A 12,500-nucleotide genomic window follows, 5' to 3' on the forward strand; every position below is an offset into this window, starting at 1 on the left:
GTGGACATTGGGACATATGGGTCCTCAATATAATGATGTAGCAAAACCCACACTGCAATGGATCCTGTCATTACACAATCACCCCAACACCCACACAGGATACTGGTGACACACACACAAACACACACTTACCAGTACTGAGTCTCACACCCCTGTCTGACTATGTATTGCTATTACAGTGTTACACAGTTATTGCACGCGCCTTGGAGCTTGCATGTTGGAGAGTTGTCCAAAGGTATCTTTGAAGGTGAATAACATCAGCAACAGTGCTAAAGGAGGAGTAAGGGAAATGTAGTAAGTGTGAACATCCACAAACTCAGGTGTCAATGAAGACACACACACTCTCTCTCAGGGAAACACACACATTATCATAGTTGGCAGGATCAGGATTAGAAATCCTACCTAACTAGTTAGCTATACTACAGTATTACGCAGTTATTGCATGCACCACAGAGCTTATATGGCTGAAGTATGGCCAAAGGGTTATTTCAAGCTGAATGACATCAGCAGGTGTGCTAAAGTAGGACAATGGGAGGTGAAGTGAGTGTGAATAGCTCCAAAATTATTAGTCTCCACACACCCACACACACACACACACACACACACACACACACACACACACACACACACTTGCCAGTACTGAGATTCAGACCCCCTACCTAGCTATGTATTGCTACTATAGTGTACCGCATTTATCACACGTGCCACTGAGCTTATAGGATGGCTGTTGTCCCACGGTACTTCTAAGGTGAGGAACATTACCAGCCCTTGTAAATACTGGCATTGGGTGATGTAGTGGGTGAGAGATCCCAAAAATAATTTTACCCTGAACACAGATTTACATTTGCCAGGGGCAGGTCCAAATCTCTATCTAACAATATTTACAGACCATTATGTTACACGTTTACCACATGCACCATTGACATCACATGGTTCAGGGTTGGCAACAGGTACTTCTAAGGTAGGTGATATATGCAGGACTGCTAAAGTCAGGCTCTGAGATGTGTACTGGGTGTAAATGGAGCCAAAATCTTTGAGGTACACACACAAACACTTGCCACAGATGAGATTCAAACCCATACCTGTGTAGTTACTGCTACTTCACTGTTCCACATTTATGGCATGTGGCATAGAGCTTACATGTTGGAGAGCTCTCACACAAGTACCTTTGAAGGTGACTAACTGCAGCAGCAGTGCTAAAGGAGGAGTAAGGGGAGAGTAGTAGTGTGGATGTCCATAATATCAGGTATTATCAAAGACTCTCACACATACACACACAGTTTCACAATTGGCATGTTTGGGATTAGAACTTCTACCTAACTAAGTATGTTACACTATAGCATTATGCAGTTATTGCAAGTGCCACTGAGCATATTGGGCTGGCCTTTGTCCAAAGAGTTATTTCAAGCTGACTGACATCAGCAGGCTTGCTAAAGTAGGGCAATGGGAGGTGTTATGACTGTCAAAATCATTCATCTCCACGCACACAAAGTTTCCCAATTGCCATGTCTGGGATTAGAACTCATACCTAACTAGTATGTTATACTATAGCAATATGCAGTTATCACAAGCACCACTGAGCTTATGGGACTGAAACTTGGCCAGAGGGTTATTTCAAGGTGACTGACATCAGCATGAGTGCAAACATGGACAATGGGAAGTGCAGTGTGTATGAATGTGCAATAAACCATTCCTCTGGAAACACACACACAACACTCAGTCACACACAACTTTACATTTGACAGGACTGGGTAGATGAATACTGATTTGTACTATCATGTTACACAGTCATCACAAGGACCACAGACACTATAGAGCTGAGGGCTACCAAAAGCAATGTCTACAGTGATTGACATCAGCACATCATGTGATATTGGCCAATTGGATGTCTGGTAGGTGGGACAGGCCTAAAGATGGAAATCTCTCTGTCAATGTCTGTCTCTCTCTTCCCCATATCTCTGTGTGTGTATGCTTGACATATTATAGTGTGCTGGCCTTGGATATGTGTGAGTATTCCTATCCAGTGTCTGTGCAAAGCATGAATGGTGTGCAGTGTGGTGTGTGTGCACAGACATCTGCAACTGACAGATATGTATAGTCCACTGTTGTTGTCAGACGTGGGCTTCATTTCTCTAAGTGCAGGAACATGCTCAGTATGACCTTCTGTATTGAGTGTGTGAATCCATTCCAGGTAGGTTATACTCCAGTCCAGGATTTGGTGTTCTACACCTACAACTAGCGACCTGTTTCTGCAGGATATTTGTAGATAGGTTGACAATATGGAGTCACAATGGGCGAAAGATAGTGGGATACTGTAACTATTGTGTCTGTGCTGCTTGTGTTACATGCTTGGTGTTAGCAGAGATATTCAGACATATGTACTCTTTTAAACTGTGATGTATTATGTCATCAACTACTGAGAGATATACTTATTTGCTCACAGTTATTTCCTGGGAAATACAAGATGAATGAAGCTGTGTCCAGTATTGTGGTCTGCAGCCTACATATTCTTGCACACTCATGCCATTCTGGAGGGGTAGCTGCAGGCACTTGCTGATGGGTCTGTGTAAATGGTCCAGCATCTTGATACTGTGGTGGTTGAGGATCCCCTGTTTGTACATATATCGACGTAACAGAATGGCCATATCCTACTGTGGCCATACCTCTCAGCTGTACAGATTCACCCAGGTTACTCAGAGGCAGGGGTCATATATCTGGTCAGTTCCCCTTCACATTGTGGTTTACGAGCAGGTTTGTAGCCACCCACTACTGGGTTTGCAGGCAGGGGTAGTATGGGCACACATCAGAGTTTCAGACTTCACACACTCCATGACGTCCATGCTTCTACACCTCCCCACTCTGTTATTCTATTCTCTTCCTAACATTATGTGAGCAATATCTAAGAAGTATCCCTATAGTTGTCCCTTCATCCCAGTGATATTTGGGTGTTGGTCCACAGTTCATGCAGTAGGACATGATGGGCATGGTACTGGGATTTGTCAACATGGCCTTGCATTTGTATTGTTAGTTAGGACCTCATAAGATAACATACATTGGCAGTACAGGTGAGGCACAGGCACAATCCTCTGGGGTGACAGGGTAAGTGTGCGAGGTGTTAATGGCAATAGTTCCTGTCCATATTAATCCATTAGTCTGGATGCTGGCAGGGTGCTGCTTACAGCTAGGGACACACCTGCATGGGACACCTCTTCAGCATGCTGCATTCTGTGGGTATTCCCACACAGAAGTGGTGATCATACTGCACTCTTTTCCAACAGCAGGGATATGACCTCTGATAAACCTGTGGCTGATGGTGGGGTGAGCTGAGTGCATGTGTGATATGGAAGCTTCTTGCAGGGAACTCACAGATATACCTGGAACATTCCCCTTATGCTGCCTTGTGCAGGGAAATAGGCAGTCTCTCATTACTTCATAATTTTGCCTTTTGTGGTCTGCTATTGATTGGCCAGACTACATCAGTATTCCATACTACATAGACAACTAATGTGCTGCTAACCTGTATGTACAATTCCAAAGGTGTGTGCAGTTGACAGTTGCATTTTATGTACTCTGTCTAGGGTACTTCCACCTGTGCACTGTGTGTATCTCTGGGCCCACATTCATGGCATGTCCATCTTTCAGATGGTGACAAACATTGGCATCTGGACAGTGAGTATGGATGACTGCTGAATTGGGTATTGCTGAGATGCATTGTGGTTGGCACTGCAGTTGTCAGAACATGGCCCTGTCATCAACAGTACTGGTCATAGGCCACCAAGACACAACCCTCCATGCCTACATGCTGACCACTTCCACACAGTATAGAACACACAACAACCTAACACATGGATCCCTGCATATTGTACACATGCAACAATCTATCCTGTAATTGGGGCAGCTCAGGTAATCTGTGCTCCACTGTTATTAAACCCACATGTACATGTTCCTGCATTTCTACATAGGATTGTGGGGGAGGGCACAACTGACAACTGTAAACATTTGCAATGACTGTACTGGTATTTCAGGTACTCTGTTGGCTTCCATTTCATTTTGTATTCTGACCTATCATGCAGACTAGAGGCATGTCAGTAGAGTACAGATCTTAGGTTTTATTGACATACATTTCAGTTTCAGACTTCTTACCCTTCAGAACTAACATACAACTGCCAGACCTGCGTAGGTAGTAGTCTATCTGCGTAGGTCTGGAGGGGGGCTGTTCTCCATTGCCATCAATTGGAGGCCTTAGCACAGCCTTTCTTTATGGTCATCTACACCTGTCCTGCTGGCTGAGGCTGGTGTTGGGTATGTGAGTCTCACTGACATGCATGTGTGTGTCCTATGGACACACATTTGGGCCACCATATGTACTGCAGTGGGATTTGTCACCTTGTCTAGTACTGCCTACTTTGCTGATACCAGTATTTGTTATAGATTTCATACTGCCCATATAGGTGTCCACTATCTGCTGCCATCCCATTCAGCCACCCAATTCCCTTGCATGCTCACATCCATACCATAGATACAACTAGCAGAACTTACTACTCCATTCAGCAATTGATAGGAAGAGTGACTTATCTTGTGGCTATGCCAGTATTGAGGATGGTACTGGAGGGCTGACTATGTCGGATGCACATAGTACACTCCCTATACATGGTACAGCAGTGGTAGTGTCATGTTTGGCATCCCATTTACTGTATATACGAGTCAGAGAGAGGTGTCATTCCCTGGGTCCCTACCATGTCAGTGTATGTGCTATGCATTGCCTCTTTGCCAAAGCCTGGGAATACTGGGCATGCCTCCTTCTGCCTACATGGGCAGGCTCAGGTTGTTCCTCCTCTGATTCCCTCTGTGCCTGTGATAGCCTTGTTAATGGTGGGGGGCTGTGTGGCCCTACCTCATGCTGTTTCTGCTGCAGCTGTTTCCACAAGATCATATTGTGTAGCATGGCACATACAATGAAAATTTGTGTACACATAGCTGGAGAGTACTCCAAGGCTCCACTGGATATGTCCAGGCACCGGAACCCTGACTTGAGCATCCCAAACACACGTTCTATTATGATTCTGGTTTGTGCGTGTGCCTCGTTATGGAGTTCTTGTTTGGGTGTGTGTACATTTCTGATGGGTGTCATCAGCCACGGCTCCAGTGCATAACCAGCATCCCCACTAGGTGGCCATATGGGATGTCCCCACTGGCAAATTTCTGGTACAGCTGTGTCATATGCCAGATGTGGGAGTCGTGATAGCTTCCAGAGCTGCCAGCACACATATTCAAGATAATGCCCTGGCCGTCGCACATGACCTGGCAGTTTATGGAGGGGAAGCCCTTGTGATTTATGTAGACCCTACCCCGCTTGCCGGGTGGTGCTTTGATGTATATGTGCTGCAGTCTATAGCACCCACTACCTCAAGGTATTTTACTATTTGGTGGAAGAGATGCATATTGCTGGTCAATGCCTCATGGGTGTTGAGTAAATATATGTGCTCACCAGCATGTGCTGACATGGCATCCAGGAATTGATGGAGTACCCTGGATGCTGATGCCTGTGAGATCCCCATGATATTCCCAGTTTGCCTTTGGAAGGTACCTGTGACTAGTATTCTTAACCCTACACATACCTCGGTATCCACTGGGATGGGTTCCCCTCTGTTGGTTCTGTGTGTTAGGCATGGCTGGCACAGCTCAAAAATTTGCTGTAAAATGTCCCTGTCCATCCTATAGTGCTCCACTATCTCCAGCTCATGTAGCCCCTGGTAGGTTACCCTGGGTCTGTACACTCTTCTCCTCCTCCTCACTGTGGGTTGGTCATCAGCATTCTCATCCTCACCACTCTCAGTCTCTTCCGCATATTGATGTATGAGAGCAACAGCAGCCCCTAGTTAGTTTTGTCAGGTAAAATTTCCCCATCTGTGTACACCGGTGGTGTAGAGTTTGTGGGAAAAAAACAGAGTGAAAGGTGTTTGCATAGTTTATAGTAGTGTGCTGGGCTGGGCTGCTGCCTGTGTAATTGGCTGATTCTGATACATTTCACCTGCCAGCTATGCTAGTTCTCCTTCATTGCCTTCCCATTTAAGCCCCGAGGTGCACTGCGCATACCCAGTGCTCAGATGTGAACAGAGCTGCTATTTCCTGTGTTTTTTTTTTTGTTTTGTTTTTTGTTTAAAACCCGGTGAGCGCCCTGCACACCAGTTTAGGCAATGTAAACACTGCTAGGCAGTCTCAGACACACACCCCTTCCTAAGCTGTGCTTAGCTAAGGCCAAATATGGGCTACAGGGCTTCAGTAAGCTTATAGCATGCATGACACTACCCCTTATGAGGTCACCTACCTCTTATACTTATACCATGGTGTTGGTGCACCTACATGGTTGGGTGTAAGCTAACACTGAGAGGAAATCTGTGATTCAGTATCAGTCCCCTCATTTCCATAAACCAGAATGCTAATTCATAGTTACCACACTCACACTGAGCCTTCCCGCTTAGCAACCACTATTCCCTGTTATTGTTGTCTTATGCATGCCATTGACTATCATGGCAAAATGCTGATTTGGGTTTAAAAGCTTATTTCCAATGTTTTTTTCTTATTTTCGGGCCGATCCCATTTGCGCACCGCTGCCCTACTCTTAAACAGCAGAAATTGGCCAAAAAAATATAAAAGTTATTTTTTATAATTTTGCAACTCTTTCCCATAACAATGGCCATATATTTGGTCACTGGCATCCCTACTACATTGAATACATGCTTTATTTGGAGCTGTCATGCCTCCGTTTTGTAATTTGCAGAAATGTAATCGGTTAGTAACCGATTACATTTCTGCAGGTTACACTATTCCTGCATGGACGCTTGCCTGCTTCCTGGATCACTAATTCAACTCATTTGCATGGTTTTCACCAGCAAATGGGGTAATTAGCATAGAGCAGTGGTGTCCGTGCAGGAATAGTGTAGAAGCGCTCATGCACGTCCCGGGAGCTTGTTCCTGGATCGCTCGTCGACCATATTGCGTGCATCAGCTCTTGCACTATTCCTGCACACCGTGCAGAGCTTGCTGAATCCTGGGGACTGTGTTTTTTGTGGTTTTAGATACATACCACATATTAACACATATATACACATTCGTTTTTGGTATTTATCTGTACCATACCATTAGTAATAACAGTGTAAACACTCTGGTGAGTATACTTTATTCAGAGCTATAAGAAAGTGTCCTGTTCAGATGTGTATACTTACAGATTACATGGCAACTCAGTTTTTCAATCATCTATAGTTGTATGGGAAGCAATAAGCTAAGAAAGGATCTCCTGCAAAATGGTGTCCTCCAAAGAAGACTATTACCTGGACATAACATTTAGCTTAAATTGGTCTAACCAAAGTATTTAGAGAATCCCATCTATGGAAGCATTTGCAAAGATCTCAGGCTCTACTAGTATGAGTTTTTGGGAGCAAAGGAAGCTGTTTGCCATACTTCTCACAACAAAATGTTGCTCCACTCAGTAAACCACCTTGACAGAGTCAGCTTAGAAACCTTCTGCCCCAGCTTGTTTTCTGCAAATGAATCAAATAGGTGATTATCCCTACTGCAATATTTACTTTTATGGAAGTAGAACTTCTCTTACATGTGAACATCTAGACAGTGCAAGAGATTCTCTCCTTAACTGGTATAATTTGGGAAAAAAAGACCAGGGGTCTGACTGACCTATTTAAATTAGTCTCTAGAGCCACCTTCAGCATAAAGGATGAGTTAGTGCAATGTTATCATTTTTTATAAAAAGATTAAGTATGGAAAATCAGTGCATGCAGCCTGAAGTTTGGATTTTCACCTAACTTGAAATAATTGCCACCAAAAAGAGGGTCTTCCACAATAACCATCTTAGATCTGAAAATTGAAAGTAGGAAATGGTGAGTGATGAAAATGGTGAAAATTAAATAGAGCCAAGAGATGCACTTTGGTAAAAAAGCTGACACCTGAATCAAAGATTTAAAACAACTCATTTACTTCAGCAACTGGAAGAAGGGGTGGGACAAAGGGTTTAAACCCATGGTGGTTGCCCATATTGCTAACCTATGCCATATTCCTTTATAAGTTTTCTTTGTGTTAAGCCTTTGAAAAGAGGTAAGAATTTGGACAGCCATGGAGGCAGCATTCCTGGCCATCAGTGGAAGTGGATTAGTAAGTGGTTACTCTGAGGGAACAAAGGGCTTGTAAGGCTTCAGAGACAGTTGACTCAGAAGGGATCTGAAGAGCCTTAGTCTTAGATGCTACTCCAAAAGATGATGCTACAAGAGTGACAGTCAAACTTACTCTGATCAAAAGGGGCTGTGATAATGACTTGGACTTGTTATTTTTGCTTTCTGAATGAACTTGAAAATTAACCGGGATAACTGCAATAAGCATTTTTTAAGTTAGTGTACATGGAAAGAAAGAAATATTTTAGCATATGTTTTTAGCAAGTTTTTGTGTACGTATTATGGTATTTGTGAGTTAGATCAGTATGTATATTTGAACTGTAATTAATCAAGAAATTTGATTGGTTAAAGCACATGTGAACTCTGTATTTAAAATCTGTGATTATGTGCTCCTTTTACTCTGAAGAAGCCATCAGTTGATGGTGAAAGCGCTTAATATTTGGGAGCCTTCAGCTTCAGCTCTCCATTAAACAGTTTGGTGCAGTTTGTGATTTTTGTGTTTTTTTATTTTATTTTAACAGCCTCAAAAAGGCTGCATATCGTGTGAATAGAGGGCTACAAAGGTTATCCATCTTCACAAGGATGGACAATCAACTGACCCCAGAAACTACAGACCTATTAATCTGACTAGTCTAATATGCAAAGCCATGGAATGAATTATCATGGAAATGATCCACAAATACATTAGCAACCTACAGACACTGGGCCCATCCCAGTTTGATTTTGTCAAAGGAAGGGCATGCCTACTCAACCTGGTAGAATTTTTTGAGAGGGTCACCAGGCAATGGATGAGGGGAAAACAGTGCATACTGCCTACCTAGACCTGGCTAAGGCATTAATACAATACCCCACCCAGGTATTGCTGACAAACTCGCTGAACAAGGCATAAATCCCTACATAACTTACTGAATTGCCGTCTGGCTCACCAATGGCACTCAAGAAGTCAGGATTGGTGAGACCATCTCCACCAAGAGACCATTCACCAGTGAAGTACCTCAAGGCTAATGATGGGCCCCCATCAGTTTGGCATCTACTTCTCAGAGGTCAAGACTAATGTGAAGGACCGCCGGCTCACCAAGTTTGCAGATATCTGCAAAGTGGGAACTATCATTGATTCCCCCATGACACTAACATCTTGCAAGGTCTAACACACACATAAATGACTGGTGCCAAAGTCATAGAGTAAAACACAATGCTAAGACTGGAAAAAAGTCTACCCAGATTAATTAACCCATCAATAAGACAACCTAAGAGTTGACCCAGTAGTTAGGGATCTGGAACATATGTAGAATGGCCTTTGACCAATACATACAATTGACCAATACATAGCCATGATAGTAAGAAAATCACACTATGTCGCTCAACTTATAAGTACCATCATGGCATCCAGGTCCAATGTAGTTATAATACCACTTTACTCAGCCTTTATCACACCCATCATTGAGTACAATGCCCCCTTCAGCATGTACCTAACAAGGCATATGCAACAGTTGGAACCCCCAAAGAGGTTCCTCACCAAGAGAATCCTGGGTATTAACAAATTGTCCTATACAGATCACCTTAAAGTCCTATCTCTACACTCAGTCTCCCACATCTGCAAAACAAATAGCAGCAGAAATACTAGTTTCAAGGATTTAAACTTTTTATTGCAACACAAATAAAACATGCTAGCAAGGCAGATATGTCTGAAAGGATCCCCCTGCTCTGGAATAAGCTCCCCATCCATGTGAAGCAGAGTCTATTCCTAACCTTATTCAAACATAACCTTGACCATTGGATTGAAAATCGAAAATTCACTTCTGGTCTGGACCCCTTGTCTCTGACAGACAAAGGAGAACAGTAACTTTCCCCTAACTAACATACCCCCCCTCCACTAAAGCAAACCAAACTCCTACCTAACATGCCCCTCAAAATAGACTCCCATGAAACATGAGGACACGATTGAGTTGGGTTGTGTAGCTTGGCTTATAAAGGCCCTGGCGGTAGTTAGCCTAGTATATATTTGTGAACCTATTACCTGCCCATTCATACTCAATGCACTTTAGAGGTAATCATGTGAGTGCATGAGACCGAGGGAATGTCTTAGTGTGAACTGATTCACAGGGCTGATGTACAGAAAGAGAGATTCAGTAATATTCATTAAGTGGTATTCAACAGGCATGCCTGCCTCTATCAGGGCCCATATTTGAACAATATAAACCCCACCAGCCCTCACTGGCCTCATCATACTATAGGGCATTATTGAGTGACAATCTCCAAACTTGAAGTCACAGGTCCAGAAACAGTCTTCATCAGGAGCCATGCTTCGTCTTTACATAAGTTTTAACTTCAAAATTTGTACTTGCATGCTTCCTCCAGCACAAACGTTCATGTCAAACTGCATAGGCAATATGCTGTGTGAAGCATTTGTAGTAACATTTGTAAGCTACATCTGCAATGATGTGTAGGTATGTCAGATGTGTCAATCAAAAGGAGGTTACCTTGGACCAAGTAGGTGCAAGTGAATAAGCACTTCAACAAACAAATAAGTTGCCTTGTCAGTGTGAAATAGTTTTAGGCCATGCAGCAGTCATAGTAAAGCCATGGGCTGAGGTAGGGACAGATTCAGCTAATTGCAGTCCTGCATTTGATATCATATGTTCTCTACATGTATTAGCAGTGTGTGTGTAAAAATTATTTCTGGGTGGGGTGGAGACATTTCCTAGTATATACAAACTGGATACAGCAGCATTATGGAGCACAGGTATACAGAAACTGTAGGAGAGATTCGATTATAGCTTAGGTATATGTGCTTTGAGTTCTTGACACTAGAAGTAACACTAGGAGTATTACAGATTGTTATGTAATCCATAAATAAAAACAATAATGTCAGCGCTTTGGCAGTGATGCTCCTGTATGAATCAAACACAGAATAAGTCTATGTAGCTGCTTGCTACACTTTGCATCTGAAGCACCCTGCTTTGTACCACTGAATAAGATAGGTATAGCATGCCTGCATGCAATCTGCCTTTATTGCAGGTTATGTCCATTTCTGCACTCATTTTACTGTATAGGTAGTCATATATGCCACCTATGCATGCAACCCTATGCAGACAAAGGTATGCCATAAAGGAGGTTAGCCACTGTCAATCATCGCATGAATGATTGTTGAAAGTGGAGTTTTGCTGCACACAATTGCTTGATGTTGCCAGGTATAGGCTGGCCATGCCATGCATACTTCACCAACTTCTTTCCTGGGAAGAGAGCATAAAGTACTAAAGGTATATGACCAATGCCTATGAGTATGCAGGTGTCAGTTAGAAACCCTATATATATATATATATATATATATATATATATATATATATATATATATATATATATATATATATATATATATATATATATATATATATATATATATATATATATATATATATATATATATATATATATATATATATATATATATAGTTTCACTTTAAAATCTCGAAATGCTAAAATACCGAATTTCAGCATTTCGAGACCATGAAGCCAAACCATTTACAATACCGAAACCCAATATCATGAATCACACGACCACAAACATACATACACCATACACCACATAACACACACACACCATTCCACCCACAGCACACAAACCACACAACCCTACACTACACATAAGCACCCCCAATGTGAGGGGCTGCACCCCTCCACACTTTCCCTACTTATATATACCAACTCCAAGATCGTTTTAACATTAAAAAAAAAACTCACACCATGTCACTCGCACACAAATACACATCACACATACACAAACACTAACAATTCCAACACTCACACTCATACTTACATCTCCCTACCCTTACCCACACATACAACATAGAAAAGCACACCCAAACACTCACTCACTCACCTGCAACTTCAGGCACCATAACACTACACACAATGTACCAGAAATGCATAACCGCGGATTCGAGATATTCGAATTCACTCTTATGCACTTTTGGCATTCTAAATTTTCGGCTTCATGGTCTCAGAATGCTGAAATTCGGTATTTCAGCATTTCGAGATTATGAAGTGAAACTATATACATATATATATATATATATATATATATATATATATATATATATATATATATATATATACACAGTAGATATAAAAAGTGTACACACCCCTGTTAAAATGCTAGGTTTTTGTGATATAAAAAAATGAGACCACAATAAATCATTTAAAAACTTTTCCCATCTTTAATGTCACCTAAAACCTGTACAATTCAATTGAAAAACAAACAAATCTGTTAGGGGAAAAAATATAAAAAATAAAAAATGTACAATAAGATGGTTGCAT

This window comes from Protopterus annectens, chromosome 1.part2 (assembly GCF_019279795.1).
Source record: "Protopterus annectens isolate FY-2018-M chromosome 1.part2, PAN1.0, whole genome shotgun sequence".
Classification (NCBI taxonomy): domain Eukaryota; kingdom Metazoa; phylum Chordata; order Ceratodontiformes; family Protopteridae; genus Protopterus; species Protopterus annectens.